The following is a 26,734-nucleotide window of genomic DNA, read 5'->3' as shown; positions in this document are numbered from 1 at the left end:
GGGGAGTATTGAAGGAGTTCAGATCAGAAGAATAATTGGATCAGATCTGAACTTAAAAAGGTGGAGGAAAGTGAAGAGGAGATGAGTAATTACAGTGTACCAGCTCGGCTGTACACTTTCCACACGCACTGACTCATTTAGACCTCGCATCTTCAATGCCCACAGTAATGTGTCAGTGGCGTCAAGGATATTTTGAACCAGGCGAAGCTGAAGACAGTGAGGACAGCTTATTATAATAGTTGGTAGAGAGATGATGGGGTCTTAAAATAAGATTGTTTCAGTAAGACTAGAGTGAGGAAGTCTTGGCAGCAGAATTGACAGATTTTGAACAGGCTGTTGGAGGTGAAAGAGAGGGGGGAGGCCAGGGTGCCAGTTCTGCCTTGGGCAGCTGGGGATATGCCTTTCTCTGAAACAGAGACCTTGAGAGCCGGAGCAGGTTTCTGGGGAAAGATGTTAAGTTTAGGTTTGAACTTGTGGCATTTGGTCCTGAAGAAATATCTGGAAGGATGCATTAGTTCGTTACCTTGCAGTAACTTAAATGTAAAGGAGTTAGTGGTATTTGTGTGGTGATTAAAGCCATGACAGTAGTTGAATGGACTAGGGAGTTTGTTAATTAAGAAAATTCCTGGGTGACACCTTAGGGAATATCCCACTTAAAGAATGGTCAGAGGAAAGGGAGACTAAAATGAAGATACTACTACTACAAACTACTGTAATTCTTTTTTTTTTTTTTTTTAATTATTTATTTTTGGTTGCGTTGGGTCTTTGTTGCTGCGCGCGGGCTTTCTCTAGTTGCGGTGAGCGGGGGCTACTCTTCGTTGCGGTGCTCGGGCTTCTCTTTGCGGTGGCTTCTCTTGTTGCGGAGCAGGGGCTCTAGGTGCAGTGGGCTCAGTAGCTGTGGCTCGTGGGCTGCAGAGCGCAGGCTTTCTTTTCTTTTTTTTTTTTTTTTTTTTGATAATGTAAGTTTTTAAAAAAAACTTATTTGAAATTTACTTAACTGCTCTGAACTTCCACTATCCCACCTGTAGAATGAAGGTATTGATCTTGATTGTCTCTGAGATTATCTCTAAATCCTTTTACATGATAACCAGTCTGTGACTCTATGACTCTTTTAATGTAATAAACCTCTATAGCACTGGTAATTCTTTATTTTTTTGTGTCTTACACTCCATTAAGAATATGGTGAAAGCTTTGGATCCTCTCCATTAAAAAATGCCACTATGCGCAAACACAAAAATGTTTCACGATCTAGGAACCAAGAACCTTTGCTCTAAGCAAAGGAAAGAAAAAAATATGGAAATGACATAGAATTCAGAAAGTATTTCATATCCAAGAAGTAGGAGAAATGATGTGGTTGATTTCTCTCTAGTATCGTGTAACCCGGAAAGCAGAAAATGGAAAGAAATTCTGAAAAGCATGTATAAAACACATTGTAAAGTTACATAAAAACATTGACCAAAATGAGTTGAAAGTATTGGGGTATTTTATTTAATTATTTATTTAATTTAGGAGAATCGCTGTTACTGTAGTAAAAAATGGTGACTCTTAGAGCTATACGTGGAAATACTGAATTCAGGCTTCTAGAATGAGAGGGAACAATGGGCAAGATCACCACTGTCTGGCTGCTTTTTTAAAATGTGTGCTGATGGACTAAATATACCCCCAGCTTCACTGTACAGTGTTAGAAAATCTATCTGTGAAGTTGGTTGGTCAAGAGTTTGTTTTCTGTATGGAGCGAGCGCATAAGCAGACGCTAACATCCAGCCTTAACACAGATGAGACCGCTCCTTCCCCCAGCATCATCTTCTGTGTGAAGCTAGTGGATCCTCACTTTAAAGTGTGATTATAGTGGGGAAGTGATGTCATGTTGAAGGTAAGCCATTGAACATAAGTTGCATTTTGTGGCTCTAGTTAAATTGCTTGGGATTTTTCTGCTGAGCTAAAGAAGATAGGGGAAGAAAGCAATTTTAGAAAACAATATGAAGCATCTCATTTTGTAAAGATGTAGACTCTGTTCGCTTTGTGATTCAGATGTTTAAAGGAGTGTCGTGAGGATGCTTCAGCTTTGGGAATGCCCAGATTGGGATGGGAAAGAAGACTGTCAACAGACAGCTTTTTTCCTGAGAGATTTTGGAGTCAAAACTACTTGATGGATTCTTCTAACGGAGGCTTTTTTTTTGCCATGTAATTCCATTGTGTGATTAACAAAAAGAACAATAATCCTGTAATGAGATGTCTTCTGTAATGTGTGGGTAAGTCTTTTACATGAACATTCTCGGAATACTGCAGATCTGGTAAAGACCAGGTACTCATGCGTCTGGATTCTAGCTAAATATTTGTTCAGTGACCTCAGAGCAATTTGCTTTTGAATGCCTCTTCCTAAGTCCTCAGTACCACCTATAGCACATCCTATTGGTTCTGTCTCTCTGGAGAACTCCGGTTACTACAGTACTATTTTTCTTCTCATTTTGAGGAGACTGAGTCTTAAGTATTTTAAATAACTTGCCTGGCACAGCAAGGTACGTGATGAAGCAGGGATCAGAGGTCGGGCTGTCTGGCGCCAGAGCCTGCTCTGCTACCCAGAGAGGTTAAGGAACGATTACTTTTCAGGTTGCTTTTATTTTCTGTTCAGTCAGGCGAATTCTGAATTACTGAGCTATTTAGGAAATATCTTTAATGGTACCACTTATGACTGTGACCCAGGCAGAACGTCATGACGTTAGTATCAAATGATTAAATCAATGCATAATTTATCCATTGAGTGGAGTGGATATTTATTGAAGGCCCCGTGTCGGGCGCTAGGGGTACAAAGATGAAAAGGCCAGGATTCTGTACCTGTGGGTGTGTCCCACGCTGCAGGAGAGGTAGACATGTAAACCAACAGGCACACTTAGGCTGAGGGAGCTTCTGTAGTGAAACATGTTACAAAGGCAGCGAGAGCATAGGGGATGAACACATGTTCTTTCCTTTTTGCCCCATGTTATGTGTGTATATACATTTTTAATAAATAAAACAGAACATGGTGTAACGTTCTAATGGTATACAATGTTATATAGTTATACACCGAAAAGTGTGGTGTGTGTGTGTGTGTGTGTATAATGTAGCATTAATTTTTCTTCCCAGATACCCAAAGGATTCTTCATTAATCTTTGAACTTTGATAATCTAACTACTATATATAGTATTTTTTTTTCTGGGATACATTGTGCCTTTTCAACCTTCAGATTATAGAGCAGAAAGATCATGTTGTTCATTAGGGAAAATCAAGACTTAAAGTGCGTTGGCAGTTTCAAGTACTTAAGGAATAAATGTTAAAGTTTGGAGGTATTTCTGGAGGGTGAGGAAAAATAAGGAAAAGAGCCAGTAGCATCCTCATAGCGTGGGCAGTTTTAAATATGATGAAATAACGTGCCTGAAATTATGCCGTTAAAATCTTCTAGGTGAGGGCACTTTTCCCTAAATTGTGTTCTGGAGAATTGTCTTGTTTTGCAAGATGTTGAAAGATGTTCTGGGCAAGTGAAGAGTTCCATAAGCCAATAAGAATAAGATTGGAAAATACTGTTATTAATCCTATTCTAGGTAGTTCATTACTTCTTAGAACAATAAAGATTCTAAAAAGTCCCATAGTAAGAAAAAAAATCCATTTAGTTTTGTTACACCGGCACTTCCCAAATGTATATGACCACAGGACTTTTTTTCATAGAATATTGGATTAAGATATTATTTCTCTAAGCAATCTTCTAATGGCTCTCTGGGAGAGGCTAATAAATGATGAGATGATGATGATAACATTAAGGATGTAATAACATAGTATCTAAGCTTCCCTGGGTATTTACTGTGTCCCACATACAGATCCAAAGTGGTTCTACATGCATTATCTCATTTACATACAGCAATTCTATGAGCTTCCTCATTTTACAGATGAAGAAATATAGGCTTAACAGGATTACATAATATTTTATGGTCACAAACACAACTAGTCAGGTAGTATGACTCCAGAGCCACTTACCTCTGTCTTTACCAGCACTGTTTAATCCTACACATAAAGCTGTCATCAGATACTTACAGCCTAGAATCACTGAGTCATTGACCCCTTTTCACCATGACAGCCAGCAAAAGAAGGGCCTTGCTGAGTCGGAATTCTGATGAAGGTGAGACAGAGGAGCGAAGAGAAAGGGCATCAGCCCTTGAACTTTGGGGGTGGGGTGGGGGCAGGGGAAGGGAGGAAGGAGCAGAGTAGAAGGAAGGTAAAGTGGGAAGGTCATGGTAGCCGCCTTCTGCTTTCCAGTTCAGGCTCGAAGTATCCTCTTTCTTTTCATGAGGAATATGACACAGAAATCAAAATGAGAAGAAGCAGGGTACAGGTTAGCATGAATCGTTGCCTGTCCAAGTCAGCACCGGTCGGAGCAAAGATGAAAATGTCAGGACAAGTCAAATCCCTTCCAGGAAAGATCACTGGGAAGTAACCTCTGTTTCTACACATCCGACTGTAATGCTCAGTTCTGTGCAGTGAAGCTCTTCCGTGAGCCTGTGGACACAGCACACGGTATTGAGTCAAAGCAGATTTGTACAATGGAGGCAGTGAGAAGGCCCTGTTCTTGCTAGTTCTGTAGTATCTTTGTACAGAAACTACATTTGAATATGTGTAGTACTGTAACACAGAAACTCTTTCAAAATATTGTTTTAGTGATGGGATATGGAAGGATATATACCATCTCAATATTTTCTTTTAATAGAATGTCAGTTCTTAGGGTAGGGGGAGAAGAGGGGAGAGAGGGCTGTACAATCACTGGCAACCTGTCCTCTTTGGATCTTAGAATCCAGTGTCTCCCAGGACAAGTCTCTGCTGCTGGTACCTCTCTTGCTGATATCACCCCACGCCTGCGGTTCTTCTTTCCGGCTCCAGGGACTTCCATTCTGCCCAGCTGGTTTGACCTTGCACTATTCTAGGCCTCATTTAGGAAAGACATTGGTAGCAAAGGCAGGACCTGGATCTCCTGGCTTTCGTTCCTCTCTCATCTCCAGTTGACACAAAACTGTCTTTCCTTAAAAAGTTTGAATGTCACACGATGTGTCTAATGTTTTATAAGGCTGATTTAAAGGAAGTCTTTTTTCCTAGATGACAGAAAGTTGTGTGTGACAAAAATATTTCCAAGGCCTAGGAAATGTTCTCTTTACTCTGAGAAATATTTGATACAACAAAATGCTAACAGAATAAACAGTGCCATATCATCTTTTGGATTTTCCATTATCATTATTTGACCTGGAATACCCAGCTTTACAACTTCATGGCAAAAACAAGACAGCAAATTCACAACCCTGCACCAAAGTTTGCATGCATCAGCCTATCTGCAGTCAGGGAGAGAGTAAACAAACTGATAATTTAAGAATTTAGTATTAACGATAAATCTACTAGGGCTTCAACCTCCCCTAATTAAGAAGTCTTAAAGGAAGATAAACTTTTTTTTTTTTTTTACAGATTTATTTTTATTTACTTATTTATTTTTGGGTGGATTGGGTCTTTGTTGCTGCACGCTGGCTTTCTCTAGTTGCGTTGAGTGGGGGCTACTCCTCGTTGTGGCGTGCGGGCTTCTCACTGTGGTGGCTTCTCTTGTTGCAGGGCATGGGCTCTAGGTGCGCGGGCTTCAGTAGTTGTGGCTCGCAGGCTCTAGAGTGCAGGCTCAGTAGTTGTGGCACACGGGTTTAGTTGCTCTGCGGCGTGTGGGAGTTTCCCAGACCAGGGCTCTAACACGTGTCCCCTGAATTGGCAGGCAGATTTTTAACCACTGCGCCACCAGGGAAGCCCCAGATTAGCATTTTCTGTTGATATTTACCTCTGAAATTTTGAACAAAATGCAAGCAGAAGATACCCTAAGGAGCATTTTTGGAAAAATCCCAACAATTGCTTAGATCCACATGATGAAATGATTTAATTAGCTTGGATAACGCTCTTTCTTCTAAAGTATCTGAAACAGACTCATGAAGCTCATAAAAAGCCTTGTATTTTCCAGCGTATGTGAGAGTTTAAGGGTGCTTAAGAGCCTCCTTTGAAAGATTTGCTATGAGTCTCCCTTGATAAAATGTACTATTGCCAGAGTTATCAGGAAAGAGGTTGACTCTAGTATTAGCCAATTGCCAGTGTCTTCCTAGAATGTAGAGCTGGAAACAGACTTCAGAGCTCTTCCCTTTTTACAGAAGAGTGAACTGATGGATAGATTGGCTGTTAACTCTGCGAACGTCCCATGGCTAGTAGGGGTGACAGAGCTAGGGCAGACCCCAGATTGCCTGAAAGATAAAGAGAAATTCCCTGCTCTTCCCACGCAGCCGGGAGTAGCTTGATATTGATCAGGCTTTTGCTAATCTGGATTGTTGAGGTTTACTATACATGTATACAGGCCTTTCTTCTTTGTGTGACAGCTGCAAAGTGGTGGGAAAGGCAAGAAATTCAAAACCCGAAGATCTGGTTTTGAATCCCGGGTATGCCGTTTGTTAGGTAGGTGATCTTGAGCAGAACATTTAACCTCTCCAGTCTCAGATGCTGCATCATTAAAAGCAGATACTAATCACTAGGTAATTGCAGTTGTTACAATCGTCAGATAAGGTAAAATGTGTGAAAACTTTATAACCTATGAAGTCTTACATCAAGGTAGGTGGGACTTGTTAGGCTATTGGCTGCTGTCTTTATGTTACACTGTGAACATAAGTTTTGGGGGTTTTTTGTCTGGGGTTTTATTCCCCGTAAAAGGAGCAGATCCTGTTGTTTTGGGAGAGTTAACACTTTAACTAGATGTTATATCTAATTAGGATCACTATTTTTTCTCCTTGATTTCAGGACTTAGTATTTAGATGGAAGGAGATCTCTAACAGATACAGTCATGAGGCACCTGCCTCTTGATTGAATTTTTCACTGGTTTACATGTAACCTGTGCTAGGTAAAATTTTAGAAGCTGAGTAGGTGACTCTTTTTGTATGCAGAGGAGATAGGATTTTAAAATGGCTTATTCTCATTTTGAAAACCCAAGATTAATGGAATACTTTTAACAAGGATAGACTACGGAATTAGAAGTTGCATGTGTCTCTCTTGATGGGCTCTTTTACCATGGGCAAGTCATTTGTTTCTTAATCACTGAAAGCATCGTGTTTCTGTAAGTATAAGATAAGAAAGGGAATGTATTTTAAGATCTTTGTATAGCATTTTCTCTTTTCTGTATTAGTCATCTTCCTCTGTATTATAACCTTTTCTGTAAGGAAAATGTCAGATCAACCTATCATTTTTCTTTCTTCAGTGTTAACTAAGCATGTATGCTTTATAGACTTTACCTGTGAGTCATAGTTTCTCTCCCTTTTGTAATTGATTTCCCCTTCTCTCTCTTGAGACTGTTTTGGGCCTCACGTTGGCATGTGCTTTCTGGGTGACTTGCTTTCTTTTTGAAGGACAGAGAACTTACTCTAGGAGATTATGTAAAATCAGGCTTTTAAAAATAGATAATAATTCTGTCTCTGCCTGGGTTAGGGATACTACCCCATAAGGCTGAAGTAAGGATGTAGTCTGGTGAAGTTCGGACAGAGCTAAAGAATTAAAATCAATTGAACTTTTTGTTTGTTTTTGGTTTCGGTTTTTTTTTGCGGTACGCGGGCCTCTCACTGTTGTGGCCTCTCCCGTTGCGGAGCACAGGCTCTGGACGCGCAGGCCCAGCGGCCATGGCTCACGGGCCAAGCCGCTCCATGGCACGTGGGATCCTCCGGGCCCGGGACACGAACCCGTGTCCCCCGCATCGCAGGTGGACTCTCAACCACTGCGCCACCAGGGAAGCCCGATCCATTGAACTTTTATCAGGAGTTCTGAGTGAAATAATCATTTGCATTCTCCAGTGCTCCCCCTTCAGTAGGATTTCTTTTCTTTGTATTCTTTTACTTGAATATGGCTTCTAGGAGGCTCATATTTAGAATTTCTGTGCTTATAAAAAAAGAGATAGCTTTATAATTACTATGTAAGAACTATGAAATGGGGAAGAATACATTGGCAAGGCTTATTACAATTACTTTGTCATGCATCTGGTTATGTTGCCATATTTGTTTAATTAAATTCCCTGCTAATTATAACTGTATGTACTTGTGTCAATTATTAGTTGCTTAACACAGGGAACAGTGTAATTCTTTAAAGGAAAGCAGCTCGCTCTCTATTTAAATTAAATTTCAACTTAACATGCTTTCTAAAATAATAGTAGTGACGTTTCATTAGAATGGTAGTTGGAAAGTACCTACCTCAGTGGGATTTGGACCGGCTAAAATTTAACAGAGCTGTTTAAATATCAAATTGTAATTGGAAATCATACAGTTTTAGAGTATAATGGTCAACATTCCCAAACCACCATCCGATGCTACGTGTGGTTCATCTACTGAAGAATACATTTTCACCCTTTAAGGGCACCCTTCCCTGCCCTTCAGAACCTTCTTATCACCTACTCTAGAAGAAAGAGGGGGAGAATTAATACTTGACTGTGATTCACAAAGACCCAACAAGTGCACTTCTCCTTCTAATACACAGATTCTCTAAGCATTTGTTTAATAACAGATTGCCCAGATCGCTTGGTTATGATCACCCATGATACTTAGTATATTTATAGACTTTCTCAAGCCTGCAAGTCTTTCATTAGAGTTAAAATAAGATTCCCAGCGGAGTTTTTTCCATTTCATTTTTTTCATCCTCTCATTTTCACAATTCTTCTATAGGTTTCCTCTTCCTCCCACTCTTTGTCAGACACTTGATGTTTTAAAAAAAAAATTTCCACCACTTATCTCATGATGAGCTGAGAACTCTTATTTATGTAATTGTCCCCTTTAATTTGCATGTACACTCCCACCTATTCAGAGGGCTCAATTCTTATCTGTTCCTTTCCTTCATTTTGTTTAAAACTAGTTTTCCTCTCTAAAATACCAACTCGAAAGTCTTGCAATATACTCTTAATGTTATTCTAATTCACATCAAAAACTTTCTTTTCTATTTCAAGGGCTTTAGCTTTGGCTCCACACAGAAATCGGTTTAAAACATGCGTCTTCAGGTAAATTGCCAATTTTCTGAGCCTCAGGCTTCTTCTTTATGAAACAGGGCTGTAAGTGGTGTCTCTGCCTCATAGGGCTAGAGAGAAAGGCAAATGATACGACATATGTAAGGCATCTAGTTGAAACCATCACCAAGGCTAGATGATGAACCTTAATTGGCAAAAGTGGAAGTACTGCAGTGTTTTTTTGAGAGGGAGTCTTAGTTATCATGTGAAATTTGTATTTGGCTCACAGGAAGGTAGTGTCTATTAGCTACATGGTAACACTCTGAGGAATTCCCTAAAATGTGATGCTGAATTTATGATAGCTGTTCAATTCAACAAATACTTTTTGATTGACTACCATATACCAAACACTTCACTGTGTACAAGAGGAAAAAGGTAAGGCCTCTCTTCTCAGAGAGCCCAGGTCTCATGAAGAAGTCAGATCAGTAAATGGATAATTTTGGAATATTGTGTTAAGTACTATAGAAGAAATATAGAGAGCAGGTTTGGGAACATAGAAAAGAGGATGTCATATCAGAGGCTGTGACATTTAAACTGAGTATTTCAGAATCAGTGAGGAGTTAGGCCGATGAAGACATGGGGGAGGAGACCCTATATGCTTTCTCTTCGAGTGGAGAACACGAGGGCTTTGCTGTCTGATACACCAGAGACCGGCCAGCCATGGTCAAGGCTATGTGATCCACAAACAGGCCAGTTACTTAATTAACCTACCTGAACATCACTTTCCACGTCTACTTTTAGTGTTTACCACAAAACATCATGAGGATCAAGTGTGAGAATGCATATTAAGGGGCAAACTGAGACCTGGTGCGTAGTTGTTTAAAAATAAGTTGGTTTGATTGTAAACACTGAGAATTTGGCTTTCATTGCCAAGAAAGCCAAATTTTGGTATTTAACAGCGGCTGAATTTGCCAACCACCTACCCAGTGGTTAGGCTAGTCAAATGGAAAGTTTCATTCCCAATTAATGTGCCGCTTTTCTCAGAGACTTTGAACAGGCACATTTTTGATCCATCAGATCTTCCTCTGCTGTGGCCTCTCCCGTTGTGGAGCACAGGATCCGGAAGCGCAGCCTCAGTGGCCATGGCTCACCGGCCCAGCCGCTCCGCGGCATGTGGGATCCTCCCGGACCAGGGCACGAACCCGCGTCCCCTGCATCGGCAGACGGACCCTCAACCACTGCGCCACCAGGGAAGTTCCTGTGTCTGGTTTTTATTCCAATTTTAAAATCTGTCTGCACACATGGTGCCTTGAGCCACGTAGCAGATAGAAAGACCACTGATTTCTTTTTATTATTCTTTTTATTAACAGCTAAGGGAAATAGTTAACATTTAAGAAAAAAGAAGACTTACTTGAGAGAAACTTCTGGTTATTTTCTAATGAGGAAAGAAATCTCTAAATGCAATCTATCAATCCTCTTTCCAGGATAACAAAGCAAATCTGAGACAGTTTTGAACTTTTCCCTTATTCCCTTTATCATGAATGTTTAATATCCAAAGGAACAAATTTTTGTTCAGTGTTAGCTTCCAGGATTGAAGGACTATTAGCAGTCACCACAGGGAGCCTTACACTCCGATTATATCCGCCACCCTTTTTTCCAGAACAGAATCATTTTCTATATAGTTATAGCAAGTGCCTTTGTTTTGCTGGCCTCATCATCTATCTTTTAAATAGGTCCACCTGTGCCAAGATGATGAGACATCAAGAAAGTAACCAAATTATATGTTTAGAAAGAGTAGATCACTGTTTTAATAAGCTTGGTAAAATCAACATGTACAGCCTTCTATACATGATACCTCATGTAGCTATTCCAATTAAAAATCTTATAAATGTTATTATAATCATGAGTTAACTATTTTTTTAATCACATAACTTATACGAAGCACCTAGCATGTGTTAGCTCATTCATCTTTACAGCGGTCCTATCACGTAGACGCTTGTGTGATATCGTTTATCTAGGAAACTAAGACTTCAGGAAGTCAAGCAACTTGCCTATTATTCTACAGCTGACAGGGCCAGGATACACACCCAGGCTTGTTTGATTCCAGAGCCCAGGCTCTGAAACACTCGGCTCTACTACATCTTTTTAATCCTTCTAAGCTCTTCTAAAGTAGACTTTACACATGACAGTCCTTAATGTAAAGCATAATTTGATCTTTTATGATACTGCTTACTAGCTTATTAATATTTTTGTTTGTAAACACTAAAAGCAAGCTGAAGCCAATGCAGGCTTAATAAGATATTTATTTAGCAAGGGTGTTTTTGCTGATAATAAGCCAAACATTATACCAGGCATTGGAGTTTGAAAAATAAAAAAGATATCTCTTGACTTTGAGAAGGTCACATCTATTTGGCAGAATGTACAAGAGTTCCCAAGTCCCAATTCCAAATTCCAAAAAGCTCTGAAAAATGAAAGGTGTTTTGCATGAGGCTCATTTAACACTAATACCTGACCTGAATTGATACGAGGCTCTACGTGGCCTTTTGGAGTTGTTACGTAATTGATAGTAAATGCCCTGCATAACTTTTCTAAATTTTGAACTTCTCATTTCTGAAATACATCTGGTCATAAGGGTTTAGCAGAAGGGACTGTGCACCCATACAGTGAATGGAGATGTGGAGGCCCCGAGAACGGAGTGGTCACTTGACTTGATTGAGTTAGATTCACGGAAGAGAGGCTTCAGGCACTGAACATAGAATTTCCCAAAACGTAGAAGGCAATCCTGGCAGAGCAGAAGTCAAGGGCCAAGATATTAAAATCCTTAAAGAATCTGACAAGGGTATATATGGAGGACAACTTGGCACCAGATTACGGAGGGCTTTGTATGCCACAGGGAGTGTGCAGTGCATCTCGCTGTGTCGGAGCCCTGGGGAAGCCTGGGAAAGCCTTAAGCAGAGGAGTCATCTTATCGGATTTCTGTGTTGGAGAATTCCCTCTTGTTGCAGCTTGGATGCTTTAGTAGTAAACAGGGTCCAGAATGATGAAGACTTGAACCAAGGCAGTGGCAGTAATTAAGCAAAGGACAGAGAGGGGAGATGGATTTGAGAAATGAAGAAAACACCTCAAAGCTGACTTCCAGGTTTTCTAATTTGAGCATCTGGGTAAACGGGAACGCCATCACCCAGGATGTGCAATACAGTAGGAAGAGCAAGGGTTTGGATTGGGAGAGAGGGGCTGGTGGACCTAGTGATCATGTCCATTTTGAATCTGATTTTCCTCTCTGGCATGCTTGTGGAGATGCAGCAGGCCATTGAGATTTGGGGTCTGAAGTACTGGTCATAAACTTTGTATTTAGTCGTTGGTGTTAATGATGACTTGTAGCTACTACAGTAAATGATATTATTGAGGGTGGGCATACAAAGTGAAAAAAATGCAGGTGACCTAAATTTAAGGTTAGATGGAAGAAATGAAGCTAAAGAGATTAAAGAGGAGCATTTAGTGGAGAAGAAAAAGGGAGGAGTAGCAAAGAATAGAAGAGTGGAGTGTGTCTCCTCCCTGCATGACGGGGGCGTCAGGTGATACGGTCAGCTGCTGTGGAGACATCATCAGAGAGCGTGCGCGCTGTCAAGAGATCACTTGGCACTTTCAGGCCAGCATGTTCTGTGACAGCCGTTAAGGTGGCCGAGGAAGTGCCCACCACTAGTGCAGACTGCTCTAAAAAACTTGTGTGGACAAGACAGAGGGTTCTCTCATCCTTCAAGATACTTTGGAAGGCAACAATTGATTGAAGTAACGTGTTAGAGGCAATTAACTTATTCTCAGCATAGCTATAACCTATGGCTCACTGCCCGTTTCCTGTGTAAATAAAGGAGAGAATCCTACCAGCTAAGTCTCTTAGACATTGCCTCCAACAGCATGAATTAAAGAATAGCCATTAAATGTGTTTCCAATGCAATTTGAGAATAACTGAGTAGATTTTTATTTTAAGCTGCAATGAAATAAGTTTTGGTGCCACTGATTTGATGTGAAGAAATGAATTCCAGATGCATTACCAGTGGGGATTCTAATCTAGGACTAGGGTTGAAACCAAGAATAATCTGTAAGTGCAGTACCAATTAGAACTTACCTTTTAATTTATTTTTAAGCAGTTTAGTTATAGATTTATGTATGTTTAAGAATTGTATGCAATTATGACCCAAACAACTTTCACCACTTGGTGATAAAATAGTATATCAATTGCAATGTCCATATTTTTAGGTGAGGCGTGAAGTGTGATGGTGGGAGGAGGATCTTGAAGAATAAATCCCCAAACTGAAAAGAACAAAGGGGTTCCGTAGCTTCACATCTCAAAAATAATGTTGCTTGTCTTTCATCAGGAGCTTTGAATTTGCCTTTTATGGAACAGTTTATCATTATGTATAGAAGGTACTATGGAAGCAATTCTCCTTAAAAATTTCTTTGTTTTCTCCTAATAGAAAATTCTGTCTTGTAGTATGTCCGTATTGCTAAAGAAGGTGGCCTAAATACATCTTCTCCAGCAATGTGTAAACAAGACGTCTTACATTGATTAATTACTCATGAAAATCCTGAGAGATTAGCATCTTTTACATATAAAAGCATCATGCCTGGCCCCTGTGGGAAACTGACTCTAAAGAACCAAGTCTCAGCCAGAAGTAGAGAAGCTGCTGTTTGCAACCTCTAGAACCACAGCGGTGTGGTCGGTGGGGAAAGGGTGGGTAATGACTGAAACTCATAAATCCCCTTCAGTAGGCAGTTGTACGTGATATTTCACAGTGACTCTCCATCTAATCAGCAACATGTTTCATCACTTCCAAGAAATCCACAAAATTACATCACATGATTGACTCTTCCCATGCCATAACCCTAAATGTCCTTCCATAAAGACATGAGGTTGTCATCTCCATGATTTGATATGAGGGGGTCCAGGGACGTGTCCATGTCCGAAAGTCTTTCTCCCTTGAGTCTATTAATGCAATTGAACTCTGCTACTGGAAATTTATTGTTAATGTATTGTTTTCATTTGTTTATCATTCATTCATTTATCCACTCAGCCATGCATATATATTTAATGTATTGCTTCTTCCTAGGCACTCTAAGAAATAAAGATATGGTCCCAGCCCTTTGTCAAGGGAGGAGGCAAGGAGGCAGCAGTTCCGGAGCTCAAACTATATACCTAGCCTATACCAGGCTTTTTTTTTTTTTTTTTTTTTTTTTTTTTTTTTTTTTGCGGTACGCGGGCCTCTCACTGCTGTGGCCTCTCCCGTTGCGGAGCACAGGCTCCGGACGCGCAGGCTCAGCGGCCATGGCTCACGGGCCCAGCCGCTCCGCGGCATGTGGGATCTTCCCGGACTGGGTCACGAACCCGTGTCCCCTGCCTCGGCAGGCGGACTCTCAACCACTGCGCCAGCAGGGAAGCCCTGTACTAGACGTTTTAATTAATCTTCCAGACAACCCTAAAAGCTTACCAAGAGATTAGGGTGCACTCCCTGGTGGAGAAGACATTTAGGCTGGGTGTTGAGGATGAGAAATATCACCCATGCACCAAAGCTAACTTTTCTTTTATCTAGAAAGTAGGTGTCTTATTTCTGGATATCCTATACAGTGCTTTGGTTATATAGAAGTATAATGAATGTATGAAATAAATGTTCTCAGATCAAATTTCTCTTACCCCGACATAAAAGTGAGGGGAAATCTTGAGGAATACCTTTTTTTTCCTTTTTAAAAGGTGGTCTTAGGTAAGGTACTTTGGTGATCAATTCTAGACAGGAAATAACCTCAGAGTATTAGGAGGGAGATAGATTGCATAATTTTGAGGAGATAAACCCTGAATGGAGAGGTTCATAGTCAATGGCTTTTTAAAATTATTATTATTGGAGTGTAACTGCTTTACAATGCTGTGTTAGTTTCTGCTGTGATAGTGAAGTGAATCAGCTGTATGCGTACCTATATCCCATCCCTCTTGGACCTCCCTCCCACCTCCCTCCCCCAATCCCATCCATCTAGGTCGTGGCTCTAGTCTTTCTCCCCAGAGCAATATTTCTAAAATACCCAGCCAGTTACTTTGTTGCCTTACCTACCCTTCCCCACTTTCTGGGTAGAGTCCAGACTCTTTAATGAAGCTTGCAAGATCTGACCCTAGGTCTGCAGGGTCTCATTTTGCTTTGCTCTGCTTTACTTCTGTGTCTCACTCATAACCAAATGTTTTATGTCCGCTCCTTCTCCAACCATCCTACCTAAAGTCAGCTCTCTTCTGATTAGCCCTTCCTGAGAACTAATTGCTCCTTCCTTTCCTCTCCACCATACACGGTATACATTTGCATCACAGAATCTCTAATATTTCACGCACTCATTTGTTTACAGGTTGATATCCTCCTATTAGATAGTAAGTCGTTGGAGAACAAAAACATAGTTTTATCTACATATCCTCAGTACCTAGCGTTATGCCTGATCCATAGTTATCACTCAGTAAATACTAGCTGGATAGATGGATAGATGTATGGACAAATGAAGTATTTTGTCCTGAGGGGGCTCTATGTACAGCAATCCAGTTCACAAAGTCCATTAGCCTTATTTTACCTCTGGGCCAGTTTCCCCTCTAAGGCCTGAGCCACATAAGACTCTGGACAAGGTATTGCAAAAGAGCTAATGTAGGAAAAGTCAGATTTGAGTTTCAGTACGATAATTACTTATCAGTACTCTGATGGGCAGATGTAAATAAATATCTGCTGTATAGGTAGATTAGTGGATTTTATTGGCTCTCTGTCACAATTAAGTGACTGCTTCTGACTGTGTAGTGAAGAGCATAGCATTTTAAAAATAAAACATAATTATCTGCTATGATCACCTAGGTAAAATATTATGGCTTATTTTACATTTCAGTAATTCACATAATGGAGCTTTTCAACACTTACCAGTGTCCTAGATCTCGGCTAATTCCTCAATAGAAGTTGGAACTGATTTTAAGAAGTTATGGGTCTATCCTTAGACCTTTGACACTAGGATCATTCCCACACTGAAGAAAGATGGGAGCAGATATGTCTAATAAGTAGAGTTTGAAGTTAAATTAAGTAGCTGACAAGCATTAGGCCACTTGAATTTACTTTGAGGTCATCTGTGTATTTAATAGATATTTGTTGACCGATTTCTTAGCCTCGGTCCAAGGATTTTCAGAAGTTTTGGCCGTAGCAGTATACAGTCATACATACATACATTCTTACATACATACATGTATATATATAATGATAATATGACCACATATAATACACTCTGATACTTTCTGTTTTATTCTGTCCTATTCCCTCAGGTATCAATCCATTCCATGCTGGTTATGATACAGTTTGAAAAACCCTGCTTTGATCATTATCAGTGACACATATTAAGCAGGTACAGAATGTGGCCCCCACTCCCAGCACATTCTCCATGGTTGTGGATGTGCATTGTACCGGTTTTGTAGGGGGTGAGTGGGAGTTACCATGGATGTGTTATATGCAGGATCTCACACAACTTCTGTCCAATGACAGTCTCTTTTCTTGTTTCATTCGACCACATCTGTTAATGTTCCTTGCTTAGTTGCAGAATGTCATGGATCCATTTGGGGAAGCAGATGAGTAATGTTGTGGATGGAATATTGAACTGAGGGAAATTATTTACTTTCTGTGTTGACTCAGGCCGCATTTCGTCTTAACCCCTCTAGTTAGAGGACATCAGTAATGATTCCGTCTCTGCAACTCATTCCTAAATAAAATTAATCGGTAACTAGATAGCTCCCTAATAACCATGCTTGTTTTTGCATAATAGAGGGAGAAAAGGATTAAGTTCTTTGTTCTAATTAATAAGAATGAAAATAGAATCACAATCTGTGGTATGGCAAAATGAGAGAAAATAAGGCTTGTAAGTAATTTTCATGGTTGTTCAGGAATAATTGTTTCATTATTGAGTTAATAGTTTTTACAGACAGCTTCCATTTCCATATCATATTTCTGCAGTGGATCTTTATTGAGATTGCTTAGGCAGAAGGTGACAGAAGTTGTTTTAAATCCATCACTTGTCTAAAATATGAGTTCCAAAGTAGTTAGGGGAGGGGGATGCAGCAGGAAAGAATAAGGTATGGGAGGGAAATAGGGGGTCAGATTGAAATCGGTTGATTAATAAGACAACAAAATTCATTCACCAGCTTGTTTCAAAGGAGACTCTTATTATTCTAGAGAGAAATTAGACATCAGATCCCTCATAGGCCCCAGGCTCTGACATGTGTTTTATAATGACAGTTAATTAGATACTGTCTGCAGCAATCATAGGCTGTCATTTCTAATACATTTCTGGGAAGTTGAAGGACAGGAGAAGTCACCCCCTCCCCATCTTCCCCCTTCCCATAACTGAAATCGGTTGCCAAAATTAACTATGAATATATGAGGCACGAGTTCAACAATTATACAGCCGTTCTGCACATTTACGTTTCCTACTTAGTATGTGCTCTGCATCCCAGGCTGTGCCGGGCATGCATTTTGCAGACAGAGTTGTTACTGCAGCCCTGGTTATATTTAGGAACCTCTCACATAGCAGCCTCTAACACACCTGGTCTCATGGAACATACCACTTATCATTGTAGCTTATGTGTTAGAACACAAAGAATTTTTCTCACTTTTGAGTTCAAACCTCTAGCTCCCCCCCACCCCCTGTCTTCCATCTTTACTAAAGAACTTGCTGTGCATTAATTAAAATGATTTATTCTCATATGTAAACCTTAAATTTGGATAACTCCTGCAGTAGAACCTAACCTAGATTTTCAATGCCCCCTTTCGCTGAATATCATTATAAGCATGGCAGTCAAATATAATGTAAAGGAAACTAAGCCATGGGGCAGAAACCCTGCTTGGGACAGCTTAAAATCATAGATGGTTAAAATTTTAAAGGACCTTAGCAATGATCTAATCTAACCCCTTTACTTTACAAATAAGGACACTTGAGGCCCAGAGTGCTAAAGCAATTTCATGGCAAGCCTGCGTGGGAACTTCATTCTCCTGACTTCTAGAGCCTCGCTCCTTTCCCTGTATAGCACTGCCTCCTGCCTGATTATCTGGGTGACTGTGAAAATCAGTGGACTTCTCTGGCCTTGAGTTTCCTCATCCGTAGAATGAGCATAGGGATGATAGCTACCTCAGGGTTACACTGAGCCTGAATGGGGAGGCTACTCCGTGGTCCTTTATGGGACTCCAAGGAATCTTGTATTGCCCTCTGATCGCTTTTATCACACGTCATCTTTCCCCAGTGCATGCCTGGGCTTCATCAACACCTGCCAAGAAGTGTAAGAAGGCTCTCAGCCCCCTTCTGGTTGAAAACAACACTCTTTCACAAGCTACGCACTCAGTTTCTGTTACTGGTTTTAGAGACATGGCCACTCAAGTCATGTGCGGAAGTTCAATCTTTTTCAACCCGAGGTATCATCCCTGATGTGGCTAGGGGTGTTTTCCAAACACGACAAAGTAAGACTCCCTACAGAGTTTCTTAAAAGTACAGATACCTGTTCCCTGTGCTACTTCTGCCCTCCTGTCAGTCCCCCTTGAGAAGAGATCTAATGTAGTAGGTTTGGAGCAGAGCCTGATCATCTGTAGATCTGCCAGGTTTTGTTTTATTTGTTTTTGCTTTTCAAGCTCCCTGGATGACTGCCGGGGAAATGCTGCTTACCCAAGCAGATCAGATCCCCAAATGTGCTACCTTCCACAGCTGCTAAAATCTCTGGATACTTTTTTGTGGGTTCTAATTAACTTTTACATTTTGGAGGTTAAAATGTCAGCAGTAAGCTGATAATACAATTCTTGGAGGTGCTGGCTCTCCTTTCCTTGCCCTTATAGTCACACATAAAAAAGCTGCCACCCGCGCTGTCCCTTCACAACTCCACCACCACCCTGTCCACAGCCCTGCCGACCTAAATGGACAATACTGCAGGTAGCGGCGTCGATGAAGATAGGTCTGCCGTCCATTACCAGTTGGAAATTTGTTTTGTTTTGTGGCAGTGGTGGTTTTAATCTCCCCACACCCACAATCCCAATAATAGACCTGAGTTCATATTAAGCCATTCTCTCTTACATCAGGTCCTCTCATGATCAAAGACACATTATTTTCAAAACACGTAGCTGGGATTAAGGATAATGGTGTGTGATATTGAGTGGTATCAGAAAGCAGATTGAGCCACACAGTCTTGACCTCATCGTATAATTCTCTACCCATGAGCTAACCAGCCAGGGCAGAGCTGGGAAAGCTGCAGGGGTGCAGACCATCAACATCCCTGAAGATCCAGACTAATATCTTGAATTATTCTTAGGCATGAGCAGAAAGTGTATGCTTAGCCAATTCCGTATGTGTTACTATCATGGTTGACTTGCTTTCTAAATGAATGCAGCCCCCTTACCAGCTGTGGACTCTTAGTGTTTGTAAAGGTTTAAAGATGTTCCAGTAGGAAGTAGGATGACATTGAATAAAGATGTTGGGAAAAGAAGGCAGTCAAAGATAGTGAGATTTTATATATATATATATATTTATAAAATATTATATATTTTTTATAAAAATTATATATATAATAGAGACATGTAAAGTTAGTTTGGACAGAGCCCCGTACATAGTAAGCGTGTAAGAAACGTTAGCTCCTGTTGAAGTTACTACTATTATTCTTATGCCAGTGCTGTTTTAACTCAAGCTATTGCTGATAGTCAGTGGCATATTGACCATGGATATTAAGCATAGAAACTTGAGGACATTTAACTTGATTTTTTAGAAAGAAGCAATTTAAAAAATCCACTTAGTTCAAGCCTAACTTCTTACTCTATTTGTGCATATTATAGTATATGGTCCTTAACTTATGGACAATAGTTCTGAGTTCATATTTCCAGTGGGCTTTAGCGAATTAGATGTTTTTAGGTGAATTAAATGGGCTGTTTGAATCTCATCCCTGGGCCAATTTCAGGAATCACTGAGGTTTATGGGTAACTCATGATGTCATTTCAAAGTTTATGATTATTTTTCCCTGAAGATTCTAATCCTCCACTCAGCTTACCCCTACCCCGTTATTAGTTGATTAAGTAATGATGAAAATGTGGATAACCTGACTAAAGTCTATTACCTACAGCAGTGACTCAGATATATGGCAATAAGATGGAGCGGTGCCTTTACCCCAGCACCCCAGGTCTATGGATTTTAAGATTTAACTCTTTATGGAGTCATAATTGTGGCGGTTTTAAAAAATGGTAGACAATATTGACATGGTTTTTTTTCTTAGTTTGTCTTGTAGGAAGTGAGGAATTTCATTTCGCTCCTAAACTCTTTACTATGTAATGTCACATGCCAGGGTTTCTTAATCTCTTTAATCTGCAGTATGCCTATCCATTGGGGAAAAGGAATAGAAATCAACAGAGATGAAATGCACAGCCTCCATGCGTTAAGCATATATATAAATTAGAAGAGTGTACATTAATCATTCTTAGCCTGCATCATGGAGAAATGACTTCCAGCCATTTGTTAAGCTATTCAGTAAAATAGTCGATTTGGTAATACCACAGGGTGATCTGCAAACACAGAACTTCCTTAATCTGGGTACACAATGTAGCATTGTCCTTGTACTCTTGTCTTTTAGTTTGTCATCCTTAATGAAGTTAGACAAGAAGACAAATTTATTTTACCTGCCAGATATGTAGCAGGTGCGTCTGGAAGAATATATGTATAGCTACACTAATGTTATCTGCAATATATTCTCCCTTATAGCTTTCTGTGGATTTAGTACAATAGAAAGGACTGTGACACAGTTAAGGCATCAAAATATCCAAGAAAATATACAAGATCTTTTCCTTGTCCATGTTTTTTGTGAGGCATCCATAATCCCACAAGCTTATTCACTCAGTCTTCTGGTGAATGTCCTAAGTCCATAAATACATGCGATATAGTAGGACTGGTATGGAACCCTCACTCAATGTAGGTAAGTCATGGCTATAGACCATTTGGGATGCTGTAGTGTCCACAAAAGAAAAACTGAAATTTGGCATTCTTGAAACTTCAGAAAAGGATTTCTAGGGAGTATAGAATTAGACTCAGTGCTCGAAGAGAACTATATCATCAGTTCTCTTGAAGGAAATACATCTGTCTTCTTTTTGCTTACGGTCTTAGTGGACTTAAGGCACTTTGGACATTTATGGATATTCTATGGATGAAAAGCGCTCTTAAATAGGGCAAAATAGAGACATAACTCTAGCTAGGTTAGAAAGCTAAAGGCAGAGGGGACTTCAAGTTGCAAGTATGTATGATTTTAAGGCATAGGTTAGCCGCCTGAGGAAATGGAGTTCTTTGTTTTTTTTTTTTTTTTACTGTCTCCTTATGTATTGTCACATTCTGTTTTCTAATTCCACCCTTTGGTGGCTAGGAATAAAAATGGCGGTATCTTCACGTTGTTGCTCAATAGAACAACGGTGCAGCATCCTCCTTGCAGGCTACTCTTCTTCCTCTCCCTTTCCAATACTAACTGCACTGACAGGAAATGTACATTAGTTTCAGTTCTATATTAATTTATTCAGTCATCTTTCAGGAGTTAATTGAACATTTGTCCCTTGTTCCAGACATTTGGCATCTGTTGCCCCAAGTTCAATTCCTTTATGTGGAAAAAGGGACCATCAAAGAAGGCTAATTGACCTCTTTGTGAATGAAGGACTACAGCATGTGAATGATGGATTGGGTTCCTTTGTGAATATGGACAAGATTCATTCACTGTCCTCTCTAATTTTTAAAATCATGTGTGATTTATGAAAAACTCAATTCATATTTGATTTGTTTCCTCTTAAGTCATCAACATATTATTTCTTAAGAGTTATCAAATGTTCAAGAGCTAACATTTGGTTCAGAATAAACCTATTCATATGCCAAATAATTTGGATTAAGTCCAGAAGCCTATTGCTTTGGGTCTTCAAATGGGTGTTCTTAACATAGTATGATTTTCTTTGTTTCTTTATTCCAAGTTATGGGCCATGAATTTGTTCCCTGCTTTATTGACGTCCTCCTAATTGCTTTGTATCTAAGAATACTTATGTGTAGTTCATTACCACATTAAAAATATGAAATAAAACTGTCCTGTAACAGGAAGTCATCTTTAGCCTTCTGGAAAGGAACTAAAGTGAAAACAAAAAAGCACAAGCTTTAATTTTGTTCTAAATAAAGGACCACTTGAGGGCCAAGAAAATTGCTTAATTTATATTTTCAGACTTTTTTTATAATTTTCTTTATGTTTGATTTTTTTATAGTTAGTCTGCTAAGATGATAGGCTTAAAATGATTTTACTGGGATCTTTAATGATTCTTGTTCCCTATCAAGGAGTTCTTTGAACATAGTGCTGATCAGAATTTCTACTGAGATTTGTTTTTTTGTCAGTTGACTTTGCTTTTATAGATATATCTTTGGAAGAAATTATCAGAAAGCCTTATTACTGAGTTGTATATCCAGGTTTGATTCAGACAATCTGAAGGTCCCCTTTTGGACCACAATGTATAGTAAAAATACTTCCTGCAGAGGGTCATGTGAGAAGTTGCTACTCTAGAGCTGAAAAGTGCTTTCACATTCCCAGTCAATGCCATTCTGAAGAATAAGGCAGTATTATGATTATTGGTGGAATCAGGGATGGCCTGATTTGGAATTGCAATAGGAAGCCAATGAGTAGTATAGATGAGAGATGTGGCATATGGCTGAGAATGCAGACTTAAAAATATCCTGTCTAGATTCAAATCCTGGCCTAGTCATTTATTAGCTGTGTGACCTTGAGCAAGTCACTAAACCTCTCTTTTCTTCAGTCCTCATCTGGTATATGGGGATGATAATGATGAACTTTTCTTAAACGATTTTTGTAAGGATTAAGCTTGTTAAATATAGGTGAAAACTGTCTCTGGCATATAGCTAGACATATATAGCACCTTTATTAGGAGTCATTATGACGATTGTCTTGGTCCCATACCTTAACCAGGTGATACTCTGTTCTCCCTGGAACTAAATCTCCCTCGCATCTCTTTGCTATTTGCAGCCTAGATATTTAGTAACATTCATTCTTTATTTTATCACTTATTTATAAAAAGGAAAGTATCCCTGAAAGGCTCATAAAAGTATACTTGATTGATGAGAATCCCAGGCACTCTTCCTAGGACATGCTGTGATTAAGACAAAGGAAAGGTCCAAAATATATAGAGTAAGAGTTTTAACTCAAGTTGCCATTAATCCTACCTACCTCTTGATTCAGATCTTAGGGGATAATTAATGAGAAAAAATGTAAACCAAGTTCCTCATGATTCCCTTGTTAACTTTAAACAGGACTTAATTTGAGATATTATCTCATTTAAGACTTTTCCACTATTTCTCGGGTGGGGATAGAGTCAGAAAGTTGTGGTTCACTTACTGTCGTCCCACCATTACTAATTCTGAAAGTTGTAGTCAAACCAAGGTTTCAGAGCTGTTTTCCCTTCATTCTATCACATAGCAGAAACAATACCCAAGCAATAATTGCTTTAGTCTATAATGTGGCCTCTGCCGTGTCGATTTTTTTTCTTTTAATTCTTCTAAAATGCCAACAGCAGTTCCCTTCTGACTTAGCCTGGCATGGGCTGCGTCAGAGACTTTTAAGTAATTGTTACGGTGTTAATTAAGATTTCATGGTCAGGCTCTTTTCCATAATAGGTGTGATAGGATTTGGTCTCCCCTGTATCTTCAAATGAACAATCCTCAAACATCCTTATGATCTTTTCTGCTGCCTTAGAAGAGCTGATATAATGGAGGAATGATAAAGCAATCAAACAAATGGTATTGAGTAATTTCTTTGAGCGTAATTCATACATCCATACGTACCCTGGATGCAAAATTACCTTTGGAGTTTAAATTTCCATTGCAAAGTTGCATTAGAAAGGTCATTTTGTTTTGGTAGGCCCCAGGGTTTTGCTTTTAGATACTGTAAAATTTATGTCTACTTGCCATCTTCATTGTATAAGTGAGAGGTTTAAATACTATGCATTTAATGGCCTTGTCTATAAAAATGAGGGGTTTTTTTTTCCTTAAATGGCTTTCTCAATACAGCTAACTCTTATTTTTGCTGTAGTGCTTGGTGAGAAGGTGTGGATTTATGATACAATAAAAGCAAAGTGAGGCTTCCCTGGTGGCGCAGTGGTTGAGAGTCCGCCTGCCGATGCAGGGGACACGGGTTCGTACACTGGTCCGGGAAGATCCCACGTGACGCAGAGCGGCTGGGCCCGTGAGCCATGGCCGCTGAGCCTGCGCGTCCAGAGCCTGTGCTCCGCAACGGGAGAGGCTGCAACAGTGAGAGGCCCGCGTACCACAAAAAAAAAAAAAAAAAAAAAACAAAAGCAAAGTGAAGGGAAAAAAAGAGAAGGTACAAATATCTTAGAAACTCTCTTCCTTGAAACTTTTCAGAACTCACTAGGCCTTTGGATCATTTGGGAAATTTCAGTTAGATTTCTTGGTGTCTAGGTTGGAGAACTTATCCTGATGATTTACTGGGGAAGCAGAGCAGTGTGTTCTGGTAGGTTGGAAGAGCAGGGGTTGGATGCCGGAAGGATGGGTTTTGTTAGACAAGTGATATTATCATAAAAGTAATGGGGCACTACAGTTGTTTTTACAACTTGTTATGTTCCTATTTCTAGTCATCAAGCAGTACCCTAAATGCCTTAACATTCATAGTTACAATGCTTTCCCCCCAAAATCCTTCATTTTCTTTATATGTGAAATAATATCTTCTTCCTAGGATTCCTTTTTACGAACTAAAAAAGCCACACTTCTAGCATTTTATTTGACAGTGTTACCAAGTCAGTGAGAGGTTTTTTGATTTGTTCTGTTTTTGTAACTATGGAAAAGGGAAGCGTTAATGGTATCAGCAGCCTCCGAGATATGTTGGATTTGGGAGCTCATAAGTTGGTTTAGGAGCTTGTCACCAAACAAGTTTCTTCCTTTATATATATATTTTTTTTTTTTTTTTTCAAACTGCCCTTTTATGTTAATAGAGTCAACTTCGTGATTGGACTTAGCAACTCCCCCAGGTTTACTGGGAGTCTACCAGAATTGTTGTTAATAATCCCCAAGAGCAATGCTTTTTTTTAATTCTTTTTGGAGCCAAGTAGTTTCGTAAAGAATCCCGCACTGGGTCGCAACGGCCCAGTTCAGCTATGCCTGCCATGCTCACTCACTGGCTGGGAGCAACTCTGGAGAACATGGCCGCCATGAACACCCAGAGGGTCTGAAGGCTGACAGTCAGCTCTACTCCCCACAGCACATTCCCTTAGAGGGAGAGCTAAGTGGAGCGCTTCCATGGCTGCCACAGCCCCTGCCAGCATGTTGGTATTTTTAAAACTAGGAATTATTAACTTTTGCCCCCTGCAGTGTGAAGCACTGAAGCCTTGAGCCTCTGAAGGTTGCTCTGACTAGAATATGCCTTGCTTCATGGTGACTCCACATGTGACATCGCTAAAATGAGCAGATGATCATCTATTAGTTTTTGGAAGCGTGTGACACTGGCCGTGCCTTAGCCACACTGACAAGAGTAGAACATGCTGTGTATGTTCCCCCTAACGCTTTGGTTCTAAAAGAAAATGATGACTCTTAGCTAGTATTTCTTTTTTTTTTTTTTGCGGTACACGGGCCTCTCTCACTGTTGTGGCCTCTCCCATTGCAGAGCACAGGCTCCGGACGCGCAGGCTCAGCGGCCATGGCTCACAAGCCCAGCCGCTCCGTGGCATATGGGATCTTCCTGGACTGGGGCACGAACCTGCATCCCCTGCATCAGCAGGGGGACTCTCAACCACTGCGCCACGAGGGAAGCCCTAGTGTTTCTTTTTATATAAGGGAAATACAAAGTGTCGAGAAGCAAAAAGACCCTCTCTGAATGTAGAATTCAAAGCAGCCTGGGCAAAAGGCTGTTGGAAGCTGAAAACTTTTGAAGGCTGTGTTATTTGGTTCATTTGTTGGTAGCCTGGGGGGTCATTAAACTCTAGATTAGACCAGAATTCTTGGGATTCCTGGATTCACTATAAAAATAAATCGGCTTTCTGTAGGTTTTGAAACCTAAGATGGTTTTTCACTCTGTGGTGATGTTCTCTGAAAATGGGCTAGGAGTTGGTAGACCCGAGTTTGGGTTCTAGCTCTGCCACTTACTAGCTGTGTTTCCTCCAACGTATAGCTCAGTCTTTTTGGGTTGCTTTCTTTATCTGCAAAATAAAAGAACTGAAATACCAGGGAATGCAGAGACCCTTTTCAATTCTAAAATCTGTTGATTCTATCTGGTGTTTTTCCATATGGTGGAAGCCAAGCCACCCCCATAGCTGAAGCTTGTGGTAAAAATTGATACATCTCCAGAGAATTTGTCTTATAGTGGGCCTCCTTTACCTACATGAGTCTCCCATATGGGGCTGAGCATTACCTGACTGTGATCAATGGAGAGGTAGGGACGTAGAACCTCAACTCCCAGTTGTCTTCTTAACTTACAGCTCTTATTCCTTTGGGCAACTTGTCTAACTTACCTTCAGTTTCACCAGCTATAAAACACTAATAATACCTCCTTCCAGACATGCCACTTAATGGGTGACAACACAGAAAAAGCTTTTGTTGTGTCAGAATCAACCTAATTTTATTCATTCCCCTGTAGCTTCTAATATATATTTTTTTATTGTTCCTTTGTAATCCTAG

General features: G+C 40.1%; 1 protein-coding gene across 2 annotated transcripts in view; it reads left to right on the top strand.

Annotated features, from left to right (window-relative positions):
* Positions 1–26,734, top strand: part of EXOC4 (exocyst complex component 4) — an 856,192-nt gene that overhangs the window by 542,208 nt on the left and 287,250 nt on the right. The window lies entirely within an intron of this gene.

The sequence above is a fragment of the Phocoena sinus genome, chromosome 9, assembly GCF_008692025.1.
Source record: "Phocoena sinus isolate mPhoSin1 chromosome 9, mPhoSin1.pri, whole genome shotgun sequence".
NCBI lineage: Eukaryota > Metazoa > Chordata > Mammalia > Artiodactyla > Phocoenidae > Phocoena > Phocoena sinus.
The sequence above is the reverse complement of the archived record's forward strand: the minus strand, read 5'-3'. Positions and strand labels throughout refer to the sequence as shown.